Genomic DNA, 25,702 nt, shown 5'->3' on the forward strand with positions numbered 1-25,702 from the left:
GGGGGTGTGGGTGCAGGGAGGGTGGCAGCTGCTGGGGCATTTCACTAGTGAGAGCCCCAGGCTCTGGCAGACAGATGCAGCTGGAGAACTCAAGAACAGGCTTAAAATAATGAAAGGAATGTCCTTCGAGAAGGCTGTGGTCCAAATAGTCCCTGCTATCCATTCACTCCCTCATGCATTCATTTATTCAGCAAGTATTTGGTGAGTATCTGCACTGTGCCGGCCAGACTCCGCAGATACGGCAATGAACAAAAAAGGCAGGAGCCCTGCCCTCGTGGAGCTTCTCTTCTGGTGGGAGATGACACGCATCCAAGATACCGAGTGTCGGGAAGCGCTGTCACCCGCAGCACCCGAGTGCCCACTGCACCTGCACAGTGCCAGGGCCCTGGCCCGAGTCACTCCACATTATGGGACAATGAAGCCCCGTGAGGCTCACTGTGGGCACCTAACTCCTCAGTGCCCAGGCTGGGATTCCCACCCAGACAGAGCTGAGGCCAAAGCCCACCCGATTTCCAACACCAGGCACCTCAGAAGTCCAGACTAGCATTAATTGTAATGATAATATTAATTAGCTACTCTTGGCTCCAAGATAGCGCGGCTGCTTCCTCTGGTACAATATCAGGAGCACACACCAGATGAAGAAGAAAATGAATCGCACACCACCCACAGAGATAAACTGGCCTCGTGATCGGCGATGGGTTTTTTTTTTTTTTTTTCAACACTGATAAACAGGAAAGGAGTTTTGGTTTCGAAAATCAACCGATTTCCTTGCTGTAGCCGTATCTAGGTTGTGTATCGAAGAAAACAAAAATAATTCTGGGCACAGAAAGGAGATGGAATATTTCTGTGCTCAACACTGGGCCAGTTTGGCTCGTTCCCAGACATAAAGAATTCTGGTGTCCCTTTTTAAATAAAAATAAATAAAGTGAAGCAGTTCAACCCGGATTGGGGTGGGGGGGGCGGCACACGTTGCAGAGCCGTGGGGAGTAGGAGGGGGGTGCAGAAGCCCTTGGCGCTTGCTCTCGGCGGCCCGGGGTGACGCTCACAGCTGGAGGGCAGCACAGGTGCGAGGACTCAGCCGGGCCATTCCCACGGGCACGCCCACTGCCCGGGACCTCTGGGCCGCAGCTGACCACAGGCTCCCAGAAGGGGAGGCAGGCGTGGGAGGGTGGCTTGCAGCCAACCCCTATGAGGGTCAGTCCCTGCTCCCCCAGCAAACACCCCTGCCCCCAGCAGCCCCGGGCTCCTGCCCAACCCGAGGCCGGGCTCCCAGACCAGAGGCGGGGCCAGAGGCACTGCTTCTCCACTGCTTCCTGGTGCCTGAAAGGCTAATGAGCAGCTTAATTAGGCTAAAAAGTAGCAAAGGCCAGTTAACAATACTTTACTGGATATTTTCAACCAGCCAGAAGAGAGGATTTTGGAGGTTTCCAACACAAAGAAATGATACATGTTGGAGGTGACAGACATGCTAAGAACCCTGAATGGATTATTACATATTGTATATGTGTATTGAAATATCACTTTGTATCCCATAAATATGCACAATTATTGCATGTCAATTTAAAAAATATATACCCAAGGCACAACTAGGGTGGGGCTGGGCTTCACGGGGGATTCTGGGACATTCCGTGTGCCAGGCCGGGCGAGAGCGAGCGAGCCTCCCCCAGCCGCAGGCTCCTGATCCGCTCTTAAAACAACGGAGACAATCTATGTAGGTATCTTGGCACAGCAGCGAGTAGTAAAAGTGTCCTAGGACAATGTCAGCCGTGATCCGAGGGCAGATTGCTGGAAGAACTTGAAGAAATTTAATAAAGGCAGAAACCTCCCTTCAAGCTCCCCCGTGGGGCCTTCGAGTGCTCAGTTCCCTGTGGGCGAGTCAGACACAGTGATGCTCGTGCTGCTGAGCAAGAGCCTAAGAGCCGCGAGTGGGCCGATGGATGTAGCATGTTACAGCTCCACCGCAGTGCCGAGAACCCCAGCTTGCAGGTCCTCGTGCGCATTCGGATGCACCAGCTCCCAAGCGTGCTGAGGGAAGCCCACAGTGCGATGGTCCTGGCTCTTCTCTCCAGCCACAAGGGGTGGTCTCGGAGCACCGACCAAAGGACCCAGACAGTGACCACCTCCAGACAGTGACCAGCGCCACCTCCAGTGGCCGTGAGACCGTGTGAATGCATGTATTTTTGTACCTGATTCCTTTATAGCCACATGTTCTGGGTTTATGAGAACCCTCCTCTGCCACTTTACTGCTAGCCGTGTGGCCACACCTAAGTTACAACCTCTACTGGCCTTGGATTCCTCATCTGTAAAAGTGAGGACAGCTCCGTATTCCTCAGAGGGTGGATGTGAGGATTGAATGACACAATTATGTAAAGCACGTAGCACTGTGTGTGGCATGTCACGAGTATCTAGTAAATAGCACGAGTTCCATGGCCCCCGGGCCCAATGGCAAGGTACAGAATACCCAGGTATTGTCATCTGCACTTGCCCAAGATCCACAGATTCAAAAACGAGTGAGTTAGCACTGAAGAAAACAAACGGGCTGGGGTAGGGCGCTAGAGGTGCCGTCACAAGCATTTTAGGTGACAGTGCAAAGCCAGCTTGCTTGTGGCAGTGCAGTTGTCATAAATGCCCCAGACAGCTGAGGCTTTGGCTAGGAGACAGGCAGCTGCCATGCAGCCCTGGAACCAGGGTGTCCATAAATGATGCATCAGGAGCAGAGCTGGCTACAAACCGTGGAGATACAGGCCACGAGAACATCTGTGCAGATGGAGGGACCTCACAGCAAAGGCAGCCCCAGCTGCGCAGCCCCCCACACCCCTGCACAGCCCCGCCCCTGCACACACTGCTCATCTGGACCGTCCCACAGTGCACCCACCAGCAAGTCTGCTCCATGGCCACGGCTCGGGCTTACACAGCAAAAGACAGTTATTACCACTTTAAATTTATAATGCTTTAATGAAAAAAAAGGCATGCGATTCCCCAATGGTAGTCCATGCTCTTTTCTCTACTATAATATTAGGAGTTGTGAGGATGGAAAGGAAATCCTACCTCTAACTCCCAGCACTGAGCCCTGTGGGAACAGCCCCTGCCTGGTGACCCCAGCACACCAGGTCCCAGGAGAGGCTCGGGGCAAGTGTCCTTACAGAACCCGAGACTGTGCAGCCAGGGCTCCCTGTGCTCCAGGACACTCACCATCGGTGGGAGCCAGGAATCGCCTTGTCCAGCTCTGTTTCCCTGGGGAGGCTTCATCTTCTAGTCTCTACCCAATCGGTCTTGAAGGAACCCTAATTTTTTCAGCAATTTTAACCTCAGAAATAAGGAGAGAAAGAGCCTAGTACACGTGGAGAGGAAGATCCTGAAAATAAGTAAATATCCTGACACCTGTGCATGTGATCCGCGATCCACTGGTGCTCTGTGATCCACTGGGTGATTCTTCAGCGCACTTTACTGTTGCAGTCATGGACCAGAGACGAAGACAGTGCGACAGAATATTGCTTGGCCACTGCATCAGCTGCGGGACCCTGGGCCAGTCATTTAACCCCCGTGCCCCCAGCATCTCTGTCTCTCGTGGTTGCAGAGGACCGAGCGAATTATCACTGGTAAAGTGCTTTGGCAAGACTGCCACGGAGGAGGCACTGTATATTTTGCCATATTTTAAGTACTGGTTTCAAATTAAAATAAAACTGCCAAGACTTAAGTGCAAACTTCAGAAACCCTTAATGCAATTATTATTTTTCCCCCATAGGGAATGAAAAGGGAGCTGCAAATTACTATAATATAAATATTTATCAGACAAGAATCCCACCTGACAAAGGGTATGTTAAAAAGGTAAGAACTAGCCCAAAGAACATATCTGTTTCTGTGCTCACTCCTTTTATATAACTATTTGGGGTAAAATGTTTTCATTCATCAAAGAGTCAAACAAATGCTAACGCCCTGGAAGTGATTTGGGAAATCCGTTGTAAACTAACAGAAGATGAGATTCCCCACCGGTGAATCCAATGAGAAGTTTCGCTTGGTCCTGAATTTCCTCCTAAAATTATTAAAAATGCTCTTTTGTTCCTATTCCCCTTTGCTACCAATTTAAAGGAAAGAAACTGGGTCACGCCGAAGGAAAGAGGCCGTGCGACAAGCTGAGGGTGAAAGGGAAGTTTCCTGACAGCGCGCACGGCCTCAAACACTAAGGGTAGAAAGCGCAGGAAACACAGGCTCGGGAGGCAATTATTTTTGAGAGTCAAAAACGGGAACACTGTTTCAAAGGGAGCAGAGTTTAGAAAAGCAGTTAGCAGTCTGCGACTGCAGAACCCAAGGTGTGTCCAGAGCCCTGGCCACAGGTTGAGCTGCAGGCAGCGGGCTTGAGGCGGTTATCCGCTTGGAGTGTGGTCAGCGGTCAGCGGCCAGGGCTGCGCGCCACTGCTCTGCACAAGGGGCGGCTCGCCCGAAGGCCACCGCCACAGAGGAGCCTCTAGAACACTCGGCCTGCCCCGGGATGAGAAAAGCATAAATGGTAGCTGCTCTCCTGTGCGTTGCCGGGGTCACCACCTCAACGGCAGTGCACGCCTGCCCAGAAAGATCAAGTGCTGTGCTGGAGCTTGGTGTGCTGCGAACCTTCCTGCAGAGAGGGCCAGCAACGTTACAGCCGTCCCCCTAAGCGGAGGGCGAGCTGCCCGCCCGGCCACCCAGACCCACTCGCCGTCCGTTTCCTGATGGCGGAAACAATGCATTATCCATTGCTCTGTCCTTCCTCAAAATATAGTCAAGTAAATTGCACAGAGTAGGTGCCCAGTTAAAGTCAGTGAAATAACTTAATAAAAGAACAAGAGGGAAGGATCTCCACTTCACAGCTCCGCTCAGCTTAAGCTCAATGAATAGACCAGAAGTTCTCAGACGTTTTGGTCTTGGGATCCCTTTGCACAATTGAAAATTGAAAATTCCAAAGAGCTTTTGCTTATGAGGGCTACTGATATTACCCCAACAGTGCAGACTTTGTGATAAGGAATTGAGAGTAAAAAGATTCAGCGTTCAACCAAGCTTCCAGCAGGTAGGACGACAGCAGGCGTTGGGAGGCGCAGAGGGAAACTGGAGCAAGCTGCACAGCGCGAACACGCCCCAGGCTCCTGGTGGAAGCTTCACACACACACTCACTACAAACCACCCCGTTGAAACCAATTGTGATCACTCTTAAGAGCTCAGCAGCTCTAGCACAGTGAGATGCTCTAACACTGTGCTGGCATCTCACACGTGTCAGCTTGGATGACTCTTAACAGCAGCCTGCAAGGACGAGCACTACCCGCCTGAATTGGAAGCCGTGGAGAAGAGTCAATGAGATCAACTGCAGTAAGGCCAAGCAGCTCCCAGAGGTGGGACAGGGATTCCAGTGGGGTCGTTCATAATTCCAAAATCCGTGCTCTCTCCGTGGGATCAAGCCATTTCCCTAAAGCAGATCGTTTCTTTATCGAGGGCCGCCGGACCCCTGTTCCCCCAGCTCAGAGAGCAGCAACGTGGGAATGCTCAAGGCATTCTACCCCAATAATCTCTTCCTTTGGGGGTTTTTCTTGTGGACAAAAATTTTATTGTGTGAAAAGAGAGTGGTCACTCAATGTTTTGAAATCAGAAACTACATTTTTAAAATTTCAGAAGCATCATGAAGTGGTGGAGCTAATTCCTGTAAATGTGTATTCCTGGACAGGGCTGGCCCCCCTGACCCCGGGGGCTGGGATAATTACTGATTCACATGTCCCCAGGGTCCTGTATGGTCCTGGCACACAGAGACATTCAATATACAGTTGTTGAATTGCCTATTAAGTATATATATGACATATGTTATAGAATATATACATATGTAGATAAATAGATTGTCTTTAATTTAAATTTTTTTTCAAATTATTATAGAGTCACACTACAGGAAAACTATTAATATAATTACTATTAATCTTGTAAGGTCAGTGGAAAGGTTACAAGGGTCATGATGAAATTTTCCATCTCCTTTAGACGTTTGATTGCATTAATTATTATTACTAACACGTATGGTATATTGAGCCCTTCTACATGCCAGGCACATTTCTAACGTATTTGAGATGACATGTGCTGCATGCGTACTAGTTTAGACCTTTCTTATAAATTAGCCAAAATGCATGATTTCAGGATATATATGAGAAAAATTTAGACATAGGATAAAAAAAGGCACTCACTATCCTAGAATATGTTTTAAAAAATAACATTTGCTAAAACTGACGTTTTCCTGCAGAATGTCCCTCTGGAACATCCCCAAGTTGCCAAAGAGCAATAAGGCTCTTGCTGCTGCCAATCAGAAAGTGGGATTGAGGAGAGGTGTGGCGTGAGGCTGGGGTGACTCTCACCTGGCAGAGGGGGGCACAGACAAACAGAGCCGTGTCCTCTTTTTGTGAAGAAGTTAATCTATGCACAGTTGTGAGCTAATACAATGAGCAACAAGGAAAAAGAGGACACTGGGACTCCCGACTAACCATTTGACGAGCATTTTCTTGACCATTCCCAAACCTCGAAAAAAAATAAATTGGGCCTTTAAAAGAAGCAGCAGAAAGAGATTCAAGTCAACAAAGCCTCAGCCTCGGTTTCCTACCTCCCACGACTGACGCCTGGCCTCCCTATCAGCTTTGTATTTCAGTGTCATCATTCTTGCGTTTTCTTTCTCTTTGATTCAGAGATTAGCCCAGCATATTCGATGTGTATTTCCCACTTCCTGCCCACATCCTTTTATCTCAATTTCTTCAAGGTCTCACAATGAGACACCAGCAGCTTCTTTTACAACGGATGCCTTTTTCTTAGCCAGCTCTTCTGTGATCATTTCTCACTGCAATTTCCAGATACCGGAAGTGCCTTCGTCCATTCAACGGATGTTCGTCAAGCTTTGTTGTAGGTACTGAGGACTCAGACTTGAACAGGCAGAAAAGGACCTTGCCCTCATGGAGCTTGCATTCTACGCAAAAAAAGGGACAGATAAGAAACACGGAAACAAACATTAGGATATTTGCATGCAGTGATGTGTACCCTAAAGAAACTAACAGAGGATGGGTTAGCCTGGTATTATACTACATAGGACAGTTTAGGACCAGAATGGTGAGAAGGAACAGGCTATGTGACAATTTTCAGTAAGAACATTCCAGAAGGAATTGAAAATACAAAAGTACTTTGGGCCAGGAATAAGTTAAGCATGTTCAAAAAACTAAAAGAAGTCTAAAATGGCCAAGGTACAAAGATAAAAACATCCCAAAGTCTTTAAAGGTCATGGTGAGGAAATTGCAATTTATACCAGGGGCAATGGAAGCTCATGAAAATATTTTAAGCAAAATAGTTAGGAAGTGTGATTTACCTTTTAGAAAGTTTTGACTAATGCTCTCAAGAAATACATGACCTAGCTCCAAATTCTGCTTTAAATGGCATTATTGCCATACAGATTACATTGCAATGGAGGACAGGCTGTTAGGACAGCTATTAGAAATTCCGTTTTTAATAGACTTCTGATTCTAGCAAAAAAAAAAAAATAGCTCTAGGCTCATACTTGGCTTGGCATATATTAAAAATCTGTTTGGAAGCAAACTGTTTTTAAAGTAACTTTGGTTTTAATTAGTTTAGCATTTTAATTTTAAGAAAGGATGAGAAACCTTAATAAGAAGCATTTTCCATTTGGGTGTTTCAATTTGCACCATAATGTTACATTAAAATAGTTTCTGGTGTGTTAATTAATAATTATCTTAGGAATATTGCAAATGTGAAAGGCCGCCGTGACTCACCGGGCTTCATTTGTGCTCATTCCATTTTAAAATTCTATTAATCCTTGTTACAAATGACAGGATCATTTGATTTCTTAAATGAGACATTTTTATTACACATAGCGCCTTTCATTTAAGTGAATTTATTGGCTATGGCAGGTCCTAAAACTCATTTTTATTTTTCAAAATGCATTTTGTCAAATATTTTGCCTGTAATGAACATGATCCATGTGTAGATTCCAAACAGATCTGGCTGTCCTTCTCCAGGTCTCTTCCCAAGGACACCGACTTACACACAGCCCAAGGGGTGAGAATGGGGACGAGCAGGTGCCCAGTCCAGGTGGGTGTGGGAGCTCTGCCATTGCAGCCACGGCAGCCACGTAGAATGCACTTCCGTGACCAGAAATGGCCCTCACTGCTTTCAGTTTGCAGCATGCAGATAGCAGCGTGGGCAGGGTGAGATCATCTGAAATGTCAAAAAGAGAAATACCTCAACATTCATGGCAATTTAGGGTCCATTAAGAGGTTTATGGGGGGAAGGGGTCTGCTGGCCCCCCTGGTGGGGGCTGAGTGCCACTCTTCACCTTAGAAAAATAAAAAAAAAAATTAAAAAAAGAGGCTTGTGTTGGGGTTAAAGCAAATCAACGTCTTCTGAGAGCCGACTGCCCATCTATCTGACATGTGCCTTTCACAGTCATTGACACTGATTTAAAAAATCAAAATACTTAAAATATTGTTCCTGAAGGGATTCCTTGGTGAAAGGCTCTAAGAGTTACACTCACCCTTGTGCTAAACCCACTCAACCATCAGGCATTTTCAACAACGCAAAGAAACCGGAACTCTACGGAGCCTGCTCAACTCACAAATTTCATTATCACTCGTTCATTCTTCCCGTTTCAGATCTCTTCTACGTGCTAAAATAACGATAGGAGGAGCAGCTCCTGCCGAGGGAAAACATGCTTTGATAGCTGCTGCTTTGTGTTTTGTTCACTTATATAATCCCTGCCATGGCCCATAGGGCAATTCTGCGGATAACTGCGTAACAGGTGGGGCAAACAGAGGCTAAGAGGGATTGAGGCACTTGCCTCAGGTAATGCTGGATTCCCACGCAGATCTTTCCAGATCTTTCCACCACATCCCATGCTGCCTGCTGTACAAGGTTGTTGTGACTGGAGACAAAGGCGGGCACTGGTGGTTTCTGGGTCCCACACGTTGAGCACAGCCCGGGAGGACCGGCTGTGGGTGGCCAGTGAAAGAAGCTGCACGTCTTTGACTCTTCTCTCAGGAGAGACGGGCCCTACCTGCCTCCCCTTGGCCTGCGCTGATCTGTGACTGCCTTGGTAAACAGAGGGTCGTGAAAGTGACTCCAGGCTATGGCGGTCAGGAAAAATACCAGATGCCCAGCTCCATCCGCATTTCAGATAAACCACAATTGTTTTTATATAAGTATGTTCCACACAATATTTGAGACATAATTGTACTAATCATCATTGTCATTTATCTGAAATTCAAATGGAACTGGGTGTCCTTTAGTTGTATTTGCTAAACTTGGCGACCCGACTCCAGGTCAGTTCCAAGACTGGCCTTTAGGAGAACTGGAAGCTTCTGCCTTAGTCTCTCGGAGCCCTGACCTGCCGCATGAGAAGTCTCCACTATCCTCCTGGAGAGACCACATGGAGAATCCCCAAGAGGACACGAGGGAGGTGCCACTGAGCCAGCCATGCGGCCCCCCTGCCAAGGCTCTAAGCATGGAGGTGGAGCTGTCTGGGACGAGGAACACACTGAGCAACTCCGGCCCACAGCGGGTGAAGCAGGAGAACCGTCAGCGAAGCCCCGCCTGAAATCCCGGTCTACAGCAGCATCAAACACCAAACACGGTCACCGTGTTAAGCTACATCGAGGGGTAGCTTCCGAGCAGCAACAGATAACTGGAACACAACTGGGAAAGGAAGAAGAGGAAAAACGGAAGTCAAAGCTGAGGCCCAGAGCCACGGAGGAGTAACAAAAATCTCAAACGGCATTGAGATGTTGGAAAATATGCAACTGCTTATTCCACATCCATTTTTATTTTTATTTTTATTTTTTTCCATATCCATTTTTAAATGAACATGTTTAATTTGTTGTGACTCAGCCTTGACTTGAGCTTTTTGAGTGAAAGTGGATTACTCACAAATATGGTTTATACAATATTCCCTGAAACATAAAAATAATTCTAAGGAACATTTCTCAATTTTCACCTCTGTCGACCTTTCCTTTTACTGCATGGTACTTTTTAAAAAATAATTTAGAATAGCTTGTTTATGAGGTATCAGCAGCTGTTGATTCATTTGCTAATTAATGATTCAGGCAAACACCAGTGTATCATATCCAGGGATAACCAGTTTATTATTATGGGTTCTTTCCTTGTCATAAACCTTATAAATTACAGACAATTTTAGAATTTTTACTCATCACTGGTTGGCGAATAGGCTCTTTGAGTGATTCTGTTCATATTTCATCAATTACACCCAAGCAAGAAACCTGGGCTTTTCCTTTGTTCCCTTCATTATCTCCCAGGACCCACACCTGTGGCTCCCGCCTCCCAAGATGCTCTCAAACCCACGCCCTTCTCTACACCCCGTTCCAGTTTTCAGTCTTTGAACTGGTTGTCTTGCCACCATCTTTGCTCCCTGCGGTCAGCTGAATAACATCCGCATCCTAATCCCTGGACCCTCTTTAAATCTGTTACTCTATATGGCAAAGGGGCTTTGCAGCAGTGATTAAATGAAGGATGTTGAGATGGGGAGAGTATTACGGATTATCTGGGCATGCCCAGTGTAACCACAGGGGAGCACGTAAGAGGGGCAGCAGATTGCAGCCAGAGAGAGAGGGTGCTGTGACGGCAGAACCGGAGGCTGGAGTGACGCATTTCAAAGACAGAGGAAGGGACCGGAGTAAGGGACCGTGCACCTCAGAATGCAGGAGGCCTCTAGAAGCTGCAAAAGGCCTGGAAACAGATTCTCCCCTGAAGCTTCCAGAAGGAGCATGGCTCTGAGAACAGTTAGATTTGAGACTTCTGACCTCCAGACTATAACAGAATAAATAATGTGCTGTTTAAGCCACTAAATCGGCTGTAATTTGTTACAACAGCAATAAGAAACTAATACACTTGCTTAGTCAGTTCTTCACTTTGACAGATCTCTGTAAGACGTGAATGTGTTCCTATCACTCTCTGGCATAAAACTCTTTAAAAAAGCTTCCATTTGACATTGGAATAGGATCCAAATTCCGTAAGTAGCCTGCAGGAGCTGTCCCAGCCTACCCATGTTCCCATTCTCTTCATCCTCCCACCCCTTTGCTTGCTAAATTCATTCTTTTTGTTCCTCAAACAGCCCCAAGTTCTTCCTGCCTCAAGGCCTGGGACAGAGATCAGAGTACGTCAGTCACTGAGTCCCATCTCTTTTCTCTCTGGTCCCAGAGAAGCTGGACTTCAAGTCTCCCGACAGTTAACTAGGGCCATTTGCCCCCGGCCCATAGACTGGGGTACAAGAGCGATATTCTCCCCTTCCAGCCCAGGCACCTGCAGCTCACCCCGCCCCACTCTACTCTCACAATCTGCTCCCACCTGAGGCCAGATGCACAAGATGTTGAGAATCTGGAAGGTTTTGGAATTGCATCATCAGTGTGACTGAGTGAATTTTACTTTGGTAGTGATGGTTTTTTTTTTGGAGAGAGGAATTGATTGGGATAGAAAAATAGGAGGTAGAAGGACCAGTTAGTAAACCACTGGTAAAAAAAATAATAATAATAAATATTCATTATTAACATTTATTGTATCTTAAGTATACACCAAGCACTGTACTATGAATGTAATTACGTTAAAATCATTTAATCTTCACAACCACCATGGGGGTAAGATGACATAATTATGCCTATTTTACAGACGTGAAAACTGAAACAGAGAGGTAGAGTAACTTGCCAAGGTCACACAGCCAGTGAGCAATGGAGTGACGACTTGGACTCAAGGAGCCAAATGCCGATTCCAGTGCTTCTACTACTTAACACTGTGGTTACCGTCACTTTCAAGGACAGTAGCAGCAGAGAAAGGAAGAGAGATTCCAACATGAGGAAAAAAGGTGCCAGACAGGACACCAAAGGGTTTACCCACGGTGAAAACAAAGGAGGTGTATCATGTTGGCTCTTCTTAGTGTTTCGTTTAGTCTCCTGCACAATCTCTCGATACCAGATTCCCTTTCTTAATAGAAACCAAGCCTGGAAATATTTTTATTTCAAGTAACATTCCCGCCATCGAGGTACCCTCACACATGTGTCTGAATACCAGTTCACTGAGCATCTCCCACATCCTCTAAACAAGAGAGGGTTGCAGCGAAACAAACAGACAAGGCAACCAGCGGTGAGAACGAGGAAGGTGCTTCTTGGGAAGTTTGAATAAGCACTTTGGATCACTGACAATAATTTTAATTCCTAGGAGCATGTCAGCTAGGCCCCTCCAGTCCTGATCTTGGAGGTAGGTATATATGTATATAAATAGCACCCAGTACTAGGTGACATTAATAGAAGGCTCCACTATAGTCCTGGATTCATAAGATTTCTCTGCACTTAAGACCTCTGTTGATTTGATCACAAGGCTTGTGTGTGTGTGTGTGTGTGTGTGTGTGTGTCCCCAAACAGCAAGTCTAGGCGTGTATGCAGGCTTGCTTCAATTAGGGGCCAGCACGACAGTAATTGTAATTTTTTCCTTTGGTATGCATGAGCGTTCCTATGGGAACATGATTTAGCTGGACATATTAAATCATGTCATCGGCAGTCACAAGCCAAATGAATTATTGATCAATGGCTGTGAAATCAAAGTGCATCTGCAGAATTACATTTGGAAGCAGGGATTCATTTACAGTAAACTTTATTCTGGAAGCTTTCCATGTGACTGAGTGCTGGCTGGAATGATCTTTCCAGGGCTTTGCTTTTTAGACTCTAAGTATCTGTATTATGTCTTTGAAAGGGCCTTGCACACTCTAAAGTAAACACGAATGCTGTAGTGATTATCATTTTGGGCGACTGTCTCGTATTTATGAGTAGAAATGCAAAATCGGATTTTCCTGCCTGTGCATTACCTCCACTCCCACCCGAAACGACACATCACCACCCAGGCGCCGCGGCACCCCCGGAGTGACGCGGGGGCAGGCGCGGCGCCCACTCGCACGGCTTCCTTTCCGTGGCATCTCATGCATCACACCGTTTAATCACCTCCACCCTGTTAGGCCGGCACCATCGTGTCCCCATCAGACAAACAAGGAAACATCCAGGTTAAGGAACTCTCGCAGAGCTGCACAGCCAGGAATGGGAGAGGCCAGATCCAAACCTGGGCAGTGACTCCAGAGCAGACGTGCAGCACCTGTCTCTGCCGTGGGAGACAGGAAAGGCCTGCGTGGCAGGTGTTCGGGGAGCCTGCCTGGCTGGTTTCTGAGCGTGCCATGGAGCCTCAGGGTGGGGTGCGGTCCCATCTTCACACAGCTCCTCCCCTTCTCCAGTCGGTGCTTCTCAAGTTTGCACAGTGATCACTGGAATCTTCATGAAGTACAGCTTCTGACTCCATTGGAACTGGGTAGGCCAGAGATTTTGCAATGCCAGCAACCTCCCAGGTGTTGCAGACGCGGCCAGTCTGTGGCCAGCTCTTGGAGAGGACAGGTTCCGAAGGTCCACTCGGGACGAGGGAGGCATAGTGAAGAGGCGCATCAGGGTCCTGGCAGGCAAAGGTGGCTTATCCAACATGCTGTTGAAGAGCTTGATGAAGACACTGTTTCTAGACGGGTGGGCGGGTTAAGGGAACCGATGGGGTGAGTTAAAGACCCAGGAACTGGCAGTAGCGAGAAGCTGTTACCCAGGTCTAAGGGAGGACGAGGAGGGAGCTCTGGCCCTGGGTGGGGGGCACCATGCAGGCATGTGGCCCTAGCTGAGGGACATGGCCTTCCATGCGTAGGGCAGCAGGGAGGGAGCAGGGGAACAAGTGCCCTCACTCCCCTCCTCCAAGGTTCCCCAGGCACCTCTCCTGGTCCAACCCTCGCCCAGCCACTAAGCCCAAGGCACGGGTCAGGCCCGAGAAGGACAGATGATGAATTGGGAGGGGGCCAATGGAGAACACCTAGCCCTGGGGACTGTCCACCATGACCAGCTGTCTGACCACATTGGGAGGCATCCCTGCCCTTCCTTTAGATCAACCCGGCTCACATCCTTTCATCTGAGACGTCTACGAGCGCCTGCAGCATGCCCGGTCTCTCACAGGCAGGGGAGATGGCGGGGCGGAATGAAGCCCTTCTCCTCTTGGACCTCATGTGCGGTGTGCAGTCGTGGGGAGCTATCCGGGGAGCAGCAGGTGTGTATCAGACGTCAGGTGGGTCAGGCGTGCAGAAGAGCGAGGTGGAGTAGGAGTGGAGAGGGACAGGGGCCCTTGTTTAGGTAAGTGGTCAAGGAAGACACCTTGCAGGGGGCAGCATGTCCACAGCCACTTGAAGGAAACTGGGATGAGTGTCCCAAGCAAAGAGCAGCGAGGGGGCCAGTGTGACCATGCACAGCGAGCTGGACCAGAGAGGGAGGTTGCCTGTCTGGTGCCAGCACTTCTGCCAAGGGTGTCTCGACACAGCTGGTCTGTGTGCTTTGCTTGGGGTGGTGGCCAGCTCCACCCCGGTCCTGAGCAAGGGAAGCCCTGCCTCCCACGGGCATCCCTAGCCACTGTCCCAGGGGTCCTGTGCTTCCAGTAACTTTCGTGCTCTTCCATATGGACCCCAAAAACCTTGGGGACCTCTTCTATGCCTTCTAAGGGCCTTGGGAAGCTAGAATGGGGTGAGGGTTCCCCCATCTTTCTCCCAGTATGGTCTCAGCTTGTCCCCTGCCTTCAGAATCTCTGGACCCAAAACAGGCAACAGTCTCTGTGGTGAAGCACATCTTCAATCTTCAGGGAACCTGCCTGGAGCTCTCCTCAGGACCCTCTCCGTGTTCCACTGTGCCAGTAGCACCAGGATGGACCCAGACACTTCCGGAGCTCAGCGAGCATCGGGACAGGGAATAAGTGGCCGGGCTGTTTGTTCTGCAGACACGTCCGTGGGCTCTAATGATTCCCTTGGAGACCTGCCCTTGACTTCAAAGAAGGAGAGTCCACCCTCCGCCAGGGACCCCCACCACCAGACCCCACACGCCCCCGAAGGCCAGCCACCACCCGTCCCTCCTCTGCTCACATGGCCTGGGCGTGGGTGTGGCCGGGAGGGGGGTGGTGTCGGCGAGGCCTGTGGAAGGCATCCAGCTTTAGTCTCTAGCACTCTCTTTAGAACGTGAGAGCGCTTAACACATTTTCTTTTCAACTGTGGGTCCCAGTCGCACAAGAAAGTCCTCACTCATCATCTTACTGCAAGTGAAACTCGCACATGTCCATAGGTGCACTTGCTAACAGCTTTGGTAGAAGTGTGGTCTGGGAGAGGTGCTGCGCGTTCTCAGAGACAAGAGCGTCAGCTTTGGGTTTTACTGCAGTTCTCACCTTTACCGCAGCTGTGACTGAGTCTCATTACAGATCCTGTGTATTTATGCTTCCCAAGGGCCTTGTGCGTGACAGATCCTCAAATACTTTTTGATATTTGTAATGCAATGCCATGTCCTTTGACCGCGGGCCTTGGGCACATGGTTAGAGGCCATAGCTGAAAAACCAGCAGGAAACAGAGGTCCTTCCTCCTCCCTGCAAAGCAGCATTTCCTCGGAGAGTCCACAGACTGGGGAGAGACACCAGAGAAGCACGAGGAAGGGAGATCGCCACAGGCAGCTACACCAGCACAGCAGGCACGGGCCCTGGGAGAGGTGACAGATGTTGCTGCCAAAACGCATCGTCATGAGCATGGTAACACGGAGCTGACAGTGTGTACATTGATAAGATTGACACATGAGATTCAAGTCGTGAAATTTGGGAGAAGTTTGTATAAAATGATCAAAACAAATGCAATTTTTGGCAGGAACTCATCTTTCCATGGACTGTTTGACGGCACCTGGTTCAGGCTATCCTGACGACTCCGAGTGGGTTTTGCTCCGAGCAGATTTTATGGCCTTCAGACTCCAGGAGGCATGATGTCCACTTTGGAAACATTCCTAGCTGCTTCGGCACCTTCCCAAGCACGGCACCCGCAGTGCCAGGGGCACACGTGGTCACGGAAGGCCCGGTCTGGCATGTTCGTCCAGCCGAGGAGTAGGACCCCATTTGAGTCTGGGCTGCTACAGGAATTATAATAATCATAACGCCTAACGTTAATTGTATGCTTACTGCATACCAGGCACTCTTTTAAGCACATTACGTTTGTTATTTTACTTAACCTTCCAACAGTCATAGGACACAGGTACAGATGAGGAAACTGAGGCACAGAGCAGGATAGAATCCAGTGACAGGTGAACCTCTGAGAACGTGGCAAGAGCACAGACGGAGGTCTCGTGCATCTGTTTAACCTCTACTCCACATTTCTATGGGTGATCCTTTATTTTTTCCTCTCTGCTGAACAGTAGGAGATAAATAACATTATGTTTGCAACAAAATCTCTCAGGTATTCATGCACAGTTCAGTTTCACTCTGTTAGTCCAACTGTAAGACTTCTTTAGGGAACTCCACACAACAGTATAGAACTTGCAGTGATATAAAACAAATAAGCCTCATTTGCAATAGCCAAAGATTGCTTTGCCTAGTAAAGCGTGACTTTAATAAGCTTTAAATGTTGCATTTGCATAATTTACAATGGACATTTTCTAATAGCACTATTTCTATAGCTAACATCCTGGCAAAATGTTCACAGCCTAATTTTCATCATAGAAATTATGTTCTTTTTTGCAAATAGCCTCTAAATGAGAAAAGGCATTTTTATCCATTACTTGACACTGGAGACATAGTATTGACCTACAAAATGAATTTCAGAAGAGGGAGCTAGGAAGAGAGAGGAAAAAATAATTTTAAGCCAACGCGTCGCTGGGCAGGGAGGGTCTGTGGCACTGCCCAGCCCATCCGTGCCCGTGTCAGGTGGGCAGGAAGCCGCACTCCCCCCCGGCCAGGTTCTCACTCGAAGGCAGGCCGGCCTCGGGTGTTCCCCCAGAGACCCAGCAGGGAGGACTGTTAACATCTTGTCAACTTGCTAGGCCTGAGAAACGTCCACTCCTCCTTACGGAGAACTTAAAAATTAACAACTCGGACACTCAGTATCCTTTCTCTCAGCCTTCACTGGCCAGTTTCAAACTCTGGGGTCCTGTACTCAGGGAAACTAAACCTCTAAAAACACATTACCTTGCTGCCCCAGTCGGTCCTCGGCTGCTAAAACAAAATACCTTAGCGCAGGTAATTTATAAATCATAAGAATTTATTTCTCACAGTTCTGGAGGCAGGGAAGCCCAAGAGCAAGACAGCAGCAGATTTGGGGCGCGGTGAGGGCCACTCTCTGCTTCAGCAGTGGCGCTTCCTGCTGCGTCCTAACATGCTGAAGGGCAAAAGGGACCACTAACCCCGTTCTCGAGGGTGGAGCCCTCCCGCTCCATCCCTTCCCCAAAGGCCCCACCTCCTGACACTACCTGGGGATTAAGTTTCAACAGGAAATTTGGAGAGACACATCCATACAGCAACATTTTTCCCTATTAGATGTGTAAGCGTGATGCAGTTTAGGAGCAATCAAGAAGTATACCATTCCTACTTTCCACATTAACTGCCACGTGAGTTGTATTTAACTCACGCTAGTTTTGAGCCCTGGGCCTCGTGAAGCATATGTAACTCACATGTCTTTTTACCTTGGGAGCTGCCTGAACTATTTTTCAAGTTGCATATAACTCACACACAGAAAACAATAAAAAATAACTAATTTATTATTAAATTAGATAGGATCGTTTTGTTTTCAAAGTTTTTATTCTATTTTCCTCATAAAGCATGGTAGCCCCAGGGAAAAATAAATTTTTTCTAGTGTGGCAGACAATGTGTTAAGGTACAAAAAAATTCTGGACTTGCACTACTTTTAATCAAGAATGGGAGATGGAAGTTCTCAGGAGCTGCCCGATGAGACTGACACAGTTTCACGGGTCACATGGCACTCGGCTGCACGGAGCCTCCAGGGACCCAGCCACTAAGTACACAAGATGTTCATGCACCACAATTAGGATTAAATGAGCATATGGCAGAAGAAATCTGCTTGCAGGGGAAAAAAATGAAAACTAATATCGCAGGGAAAATGCTGCAAATTAGGCGGAGAGTCACTCGTGGGTCTGTGAGCAGAGGGGGCTGCCAGCCCAAGTGACAAGCGCGAGGAGCCGGGCGTGGCGGGAAGCGCCCAAGCGATGCGCGGGCAGGAAGTTCAGAGCACACTTGGCTTCCCCCTGCAGCTTGAAAACCCAACTGTCCTGCTCCGCAGTGATGTGCGCGTCTCCTGCAATGATTCAGCAAACAGGCTGCTCGCTCTGAAAAATTAATCCTTGTAACTGTGATTGAAAGATACCTCGCAGAGAAGGAATTAGCAGCCAGTTTAATTTTCCACCTTAACTTATATTCCAGTGGCTCTGGCTTCAGAGGGGATTTCCTTGAAGGCCCCACACAGGCTGACACCCGGGCTGTGGGCTGTCCGAGTCTGCGGGCTCACGGGCACTCCCTAACAGCAAGGCAGAATCGTCGTGCAAATGAGCCCTCATTTACTAAAGGCAGGCTCAGGAGCTTTACGAAAGACATCCTTTACTCCCGAAGTCATCTTGTAGCCATCAGATTGGCCAGAAATGTGTTTCTGATCTCTGATACTTATAAGCTTTGGCCCCTGGTTGGGCTGTCCGGGGGAGCACTAGACTTGGACATCTGTCTGCAGTCGTCTGGCTGTAGTTACTGGGACCTAGGTATGAGACGTGACACTCTTCTGGTCCAGTTTTCTCACACAAAGGAAATCTACTTTGTGGTGCCAGTTGCCAGCTCAAGTGCTTGACAATCATCTCACGGATTCACATCACTCATCACGAGAAAGGTGGAACTCGATGCAAACCCAATATAACTATCTGAAAAACACCTGTCGTAACCACTCTCCAAAGCTGGCCCCCCAATTAACCACATCTTCCAATATTTATGCCTGTCTGTAGCCCTTCCCACATTCGACTGGCTGGTGCAGGCAATAAAATGTGATGGAAGCAATAATGCATGACTTCCAAGGCAGGGTGCAAGTTTCTGTGTCTGTTTTCTGAAAGGCTTGTTCTGAACAAAGCCAGCCACTATGCAAGAAGTCTACATACCCTGGCACTGCCATGCTGTGAGGAAGCCCAAGCTAGCGCGTGGAGACAGGCCCAGGCAGTCACGGTAGTTCCAGCCATCCGTGCTGGGTGCCAGTAACATGAGTGAAGAAACCATCTGGGACCCCAACCCAGTCAAGTTTTCGGATGAGTTCTGGTTCCAGTCGCCATGTGACTGTCAGCACAGGAGACTCCAAGAGAACTGCCGGCTGAACTCAGCCAAGCCGTGGAGCTGTGAGACAACAATACACTGTTGTTTTATGCCACTGAGTTATGCGGCAACAGATAGCAGGACTGATGATGCCCTCGTATTCCAAACCCAGGCTTGGAGCACACCCTGCGTTCCAGAGGCAAGGGCATTTGCTCACTGAGCAGAGAATGTCCTTTCAGAATGAAGCGGGGCGTAGCGGCAGGTGGTAGTGCCACACCATGAAGGGCAGTGGAATGCAGGAAACGGTGCCATATGGGCTGCTGTCCCCCACCTGACAGACTGGGCAGAACTGGTCTGTGCCCACAGCTCTCCTGCACCCTCCTGCGTTGGCACAAGTGTCCCCTTTGCCCAGGGCCCTGTTCTTTCAGTGTCTACCTGGAAAGTCCTCACCCATCATTCCAGTTGCAACCTCAATGCCCCCTCCCCCAAGAAGCCTTCCCTGCCCTTTTCAGGTGGTCGTTGCCTGACCTCTGACCTTCTACCGAGCTTCAGTCTGGCGAGTCTCACTTCTTCTCACCTTTGTCTCCATTACAATGGGACCCTGCAGGCGGGGATGGCATCTGTGCTAGTTTCCTACGCTGCTGTAACGAAGTACCACAACTGAGGGACTTAAAAGACAGCAATTTGTTGTCTCCCAGCTCTGGAGCCCAGAGGTCGAAACCAGGGTGTCAGCAGGGCTGGGTCCCTCTGTGGCTGCGAGGGAGGCACCTGCCCCCGGCCTCGCTGCTCAGCCTGCGACGGCGTCTTCTCCCTGCGTCTGCTCACCGTCACCCCTCTACTGTGAGCCTCTGTCTAGATTCTCTTTCCTTCTAAGGACACCAGTCCTACCGGATTAGGGCCCCTCTTTGACCTCATTTTAACTTAATCACCTCTGAAAAGACCCTGTCTTCAAATACGGTCACATTCTGAGGTCGCGGGGTCAGGGCTGCAACACGAACTGACTGGGGGTGAGGGACTCAGCTCATAACAGCGTCTTAGCCCTGTGTTTTCAGCTCTTAGCAGGTGGATGCTCCAGGAAGGGCGAGGAGCGGGGAGGGAAGGAGGGGTGGAAAGAGAAGGAGACCGAGAGGGAGAGAACGTGGGAGAAGAGTGTGGCGAAGCCGTGAAGAGACTGCCCAGTCCGAGTTTCCTGCGACTCTGAAAACGTAACTCCTAGTTCTCCCCATAATCTGGAAGAATAAAAGACAAGGCAACAACAGGACAGAGAAGACCCGTGCACAAGATGGGGAAAAAGGAACAGCAGCAAGATATGAGAGGTCGTTTCAAGACTGAAGTGTGAGTAGAAGGAAAGGCAGGAAACGGCAAGAGGCCAGTGTCACCAATGGAAGGTCCTGGTGACACTTAGTACCAGTGTCACTTAAAGGCCATCAGAGAAATAGACAAAATCTAATCCTCCTGCTTTGACTACCAGACTTAGTAGATTAAGCCTTAGTAGAATAAATGGACAAGAGAAAACACAAAGAAAATAAGTGCTTAGGCCTCTGATTCAAAATAACAGAATTCTTTATTCATAAAGAATTCACATACTTTGAAATGTAGGAACAAGATGGGAAAAACTCACCTTCCCCTCTGACTTTAATAGCATGAGAGAAAAAAATTATTTTACATCTAACTATGACATAAATAGATATTTTATAAACATAGCACCAAGTAACTGTCTCGATCCCTACATTTTCTTCCTAAAATTATTTCAGTTGTTAAAAAAAAAGCGTTAGGAAAATATTCGACATAAAGGATACAATTTATCACTGCCGTGAAGGGGATTGGCACAACCCATAGACGTTTAAGCAATACGGATGCAGCTGTTTCTAAGTTGATCCGTAACATGTGGCATGGCTGCTTTGTAAACAGTATATTTTTTAATGAAACCCTCTGGTCCACTTAGAAAAAATAATTTTAAACCAGCAGTAACATATATAAAGAGCATTTGAAAGTTTTCAACACTAAAATGCGGATGGGCTCACTATGTTCTGTACATAACACTCCTCCAGTTATCCCTGCACTAGCGTACCAGGCACTTAATAGCATGTGCATGAAATATTCCCCAAGTTAAATATGGGCCAGAAGTCAAGGGAGGCGGGGAGTGGGGAGAAAACAGTCGATGTGCTTAAAAAATTCCCGGCTGCTCGTTATTAAAGTGCTCTCTGTTCACCTGCTACCTCCAAATCAAACTGCCAGGATTGGCGTCAGCCCTTGTGACCAGTATTGTCTGAGCAGTGGGCAGCTGCAGGCCTCTACGCATCTTCTCTTGTCAGGGATGAATCAATCATCTCGAAAGATGTCAGCATCTGCCCGAACCATTTTATATTAGAATAAATGGCAGATGGTGGTGTTTTTATATTTAATCAGTTCCACCAAATGCAGTTTCATCTCTTATAAAACGAAACCATCTGCAGCGCGTAGGTGTACAGGTTCTGCTAAATGCCCACTCCTGGACCCTTTCTCGGAAAGGTAAAGCCATACATGCTAACATTTGTTGACATTAGGCACAGTAAGCCCAGAAATCCTTTAAAATAAAGCCTCATGTTTTCAGTAAATACTCGCATGGAGTCATGCTAAATATTTATGGCTGGGGTGCCCTCCATATGAGGCTTGAAATAGAGGTTTTTGTCTCCTGCCCAGCATAGCTTTCAACCATTGCTGGAAGCCTCTCTTTCTAAACTGCTTGAAAGTGTTCTCACAACAAAAATGGTCCTTTCTTTTGCCTGTGAACCATCCTTACACGCATTTTATCTTCACTGTGACATGAATTCTTTCACAGCAGGTTGGCTATGGCTGCCACAGTAGTCAACGTCAAACACACACACACACACACACTCACACACGCCCACGACACCAATATAAAATACCGTTAACACATACATTTGTGTATCGCCATCTGGGTGGGGTCTGACCAGATGTAAAAACTGAACTATTTATTTCAAAATGTTGGCAGATGGAACCCCTACTTTTTTGGCCATAGAAAGCAATAAGCAATCTTGCCACCAACGGTACTTTTTACGCTTAATTACTCTGAGAAGTGGAAGCCGGGTCAGCATCGCGGGGGGCCCCGAGGGAGCTCTGTTCCCACCACGGAACAGAAGTGGCTGGGCACTCTGTCCCCAGGATGGAGAAGGCTGGTGCCTGGGGGACTCTGGATCCTGTGGCCCTGCTGGGAGCACAGGGAGCAGTGTGTTGTCCACACCAGACCCCAGGTCTCCTGGGGTCAGCAGGTTGGACCCTGTGTAGCCTGACAATGTCCTTCCATTGGATTTTGAACTTAGATGAGCTCCAAACCCCTCAAAGTCCACATTCCTTAGCTTGGCATCCATGGCTCTTCCAACGGGGCTCTGGCTCTGCTCCGCGGACTGCTCATTCTTCAAGGTGCTTCGAAGATGCCTCCACTCTGAAGCCCGCCAGTGCCGCCTTGAGCCCTCCCCTACCGTGGGTCCCCACTGCTCTTTCTGTTTATCTGCAACATAATGTCTCGTGCAACTGATTATTATTGTGTTACCACTCTGTTTCCTCTCCATAATTCCTCCACATCCAGTGACTAGAAAGAGAAAGATGAAAGAAAGGAGGAAGGGGATGAGGTGGCGATTGTGAAATAGCATTTGGTTGTTTAGAAGTCAAATAAAATGAAGACCTCTGCGAAAGAAACAGAATACAGTGTATTCCAAGATCTTTAAAGAAATACAGTGGCAATTAAATAGCTTCCTGTTAATTATAGCCAACTTGGATATCCAGTAGACATCTCAAATATACCAGGGTCCCCCAAAAGAAACATCCAGCAGCCCTCCCCACCCAAACCACCTCTTCCCCCAGTCCTTTCTCACTCAGGAAACAGCCCCACCGTCACCCAGTGCTTGGGCAGAAGCCTGGGAGCAGCAGGTGCCACCAGCCTCTGTTCACCCTCCAGCCTCTCTCTCCTGGCTCCCTCCCCTGGGCCTGGACCTCGTCCCCAGCCTGCTGGCTGCAGCATCTCTGCCTGTCCCCAGCTCCTCCGGCTTCATTCCCACCCCTGTCCACCCACAGCCAGCAGAGTCTGCTGGATCCATCATTCTCCAGCTTAACCCTTCCAGGGGTTTCTTTGGCATCAAATCTGAACCAAGAGGCTCTTCCTGCTCATTGCCTCCCTCTTATGCTCTCTGCCCGCCACGTCGGTCTAATCTCCTCTCCCTGCAAGGAGCAGCCTCATTCTGCCCAGGTACCTACCTGTGTGCCCCTCTCTGAGACTGTTCTCTCGCTGTCTCACATGGCTGCTTCCTCCTCATCACTCAAGTCTCAACAGAAAAGCCATCTCCTCCAAGAAGCCCTCCAGCGCCTCTCAAACAAGAGTGGCCCCTCCACCCTGGCCATGTCACTCCCAACGGCCTCAGCATTTTACATTTCCTTGGACAACTCATCACCACCTGAAATTGCACTATCTGTTTGATCACGTGTCTCCCCCACTAGGAAGGGGGGTTTGTCTTCTGACCTGCTGTATCGTCGACACCTAGCATAGCACTAGCCCGTGGTAGGCACTCAATAATTACCACTGAAGGACTGGTAGAGTCTTTGAACATAATCAATATGTCAGCTCTCTGTAGCTAAATGGATTAACTAAAATTCTATCTAGACTTTTAGGGAATCTCCTACTTCTGACTCCCATGGCAGATACATTTTTGTCAATTTTACCCTATGTGCATTACAAATAGTATCTAATTCAAGATCGTAGGGAAGTTCACATGAAATATGCTTAAGCAGTGACCCTTATTCTATGTTTCTAAAGATCATGGACCTTCAGACTTTATCCATTCATTAGACAAATAATTACTCAGGGACTGAGCCCCGCCAGGCCAGGTGGGAGGTGTGTGCAGACAGACCAGGCTCTCAGAGAGCTGAGTTGGGTGGGAAGATGCACCCATGGGCAGAGCTGCTGCTTGCCCGGGGAGGAATCAGAAAAACTTTCCCAGAAGTGACAACTGAAGGATGTCAAGGGCATAAGTGTTTTTCAGGAAGGGGACGTAGCTCATTACAACACATGGAGATGTGAAATTGCTCAGGTGAGAGGACAGAAATCAGTCTGCTTGGAACCTAACCATCATGGATGCGTGTAACCTCATATTTTCTAAAACAGGAGTTCCCCAAGCCCCCCAATGTATCCTCATGGATTCATCAAGTCATGACATCTGTTTCCTATCAATAGGCATCCTAGAACCTGCCACATGCAGCCTATTTGTATTGTTGAGGAAATAATCCCTTATCCCATTCACAGATTCTGATACAGAAATTCAGACATGAAGTCTCTTGTAGAATATAGTGCCAGAAACGATGGGTATAATAGTGTCTTCCTCGATGGCGAGATCTTTGTTGCCACTGAGAAACTGGTTTGCTCTCAAATGTCATGGATTGTTTCCCTCTTTGCCCTGGCTGCCAGGAACCTCAGAGCTAGATGTCATGTGAAATCATGGTTATTATTATCTCCCTTGTGTTTCACCCTCTACTTCTTTCTTTATTGCCCAACCTTTCTATTTCTATATTATCTTTGTTAAACTTGATGAGTTCTCACTGTTGCTGTTATTATTTTGGTTGGTTGGTTGGTTGGTTGATTTTCCATTTCTGTGTGTGTATTATGTGTGTGACTAAGTGTTTTGAGGTAATTAGCCTCAGATTCTTTTGAAAATAGGGTTATATTATATAATTTAAGCTTTTAAATTTGATTCCTTTTAACCCGGACATGTGTTTTATAGGAGCGGGGTGGGGGCAGTTGAATTTGTCCCACTCCGACAGGGGAGGGGGCCCTGTAAACCCGACGAGTCTATGCTGACTTGTGAGCACAATCCCGCGCCCACCCTCCCTCCCGAGGGTGGGAAGAGAAGCCGGCCAGTGACCACCCAGACCTGTAGCAGAAGAAATGCTGAACAGCGAAATAAAACTCCTTCCTACCCTCAAAACAATTTTGTTCAAACTAAATAGGGAAAAAAAAGGAAAGGAGAACATTTTTGTTGGCAGAAATTAGTAAATATTTCACTACGAGCGCATCTTGGAATTCACAGCCATCCCCCCTCCCCTGCGTGGACTTGGTTGCTGCTGTCTGCCCCGCAGCCCTGCTCCCGCCCTCCTCCAGTCCCCTCGCCGCCCAGGACAGGCCATGCAAATGCCTCCTTGGGATGTGATGTCTGGACACCTGGAGGGAACAGCTGTTTTCTCTACTGTCCTCGCCTGGGTGGGGCAGCCTGCCACTGCCTACCGCCAGAGGGAAGCAGGACAAGATAAAGAGAGAAGACAATGCTCACAGTAACTGAGTTTCTGTCACTTGCAACTGCAAGAATGGTGACTCGCGTAGTCTCACTTTACAAATCGGGGAGAGAAGCCCAGGCAGGTGAGCCGAAGGCCCGTGGCCACCCCGGCAAGGACAGCTCGGCTGTCTCAGCTGTGCCACTCAGTCCCCTGTGCGGACGCTGAGTGACCAACATCCTGTGTTCAGAGTTTGCCCCAAAATGAGTGGCTCAATCTTTAG

Source organism: Lemur catta, chromosome 4 (genome assembly GCF_020740605.2).
Source record: "Lemur catta isolate mLemCat1 chromosome 4, mLemCat1.pri, whole genome shotgun sequence".
Classification (NCBI taxonomy): domain Eukaryota; kingdom Metazoa; phylum Chordata; class Mammalia; order Primates; family Lemuridae; genus Lemur; species Lemur catta.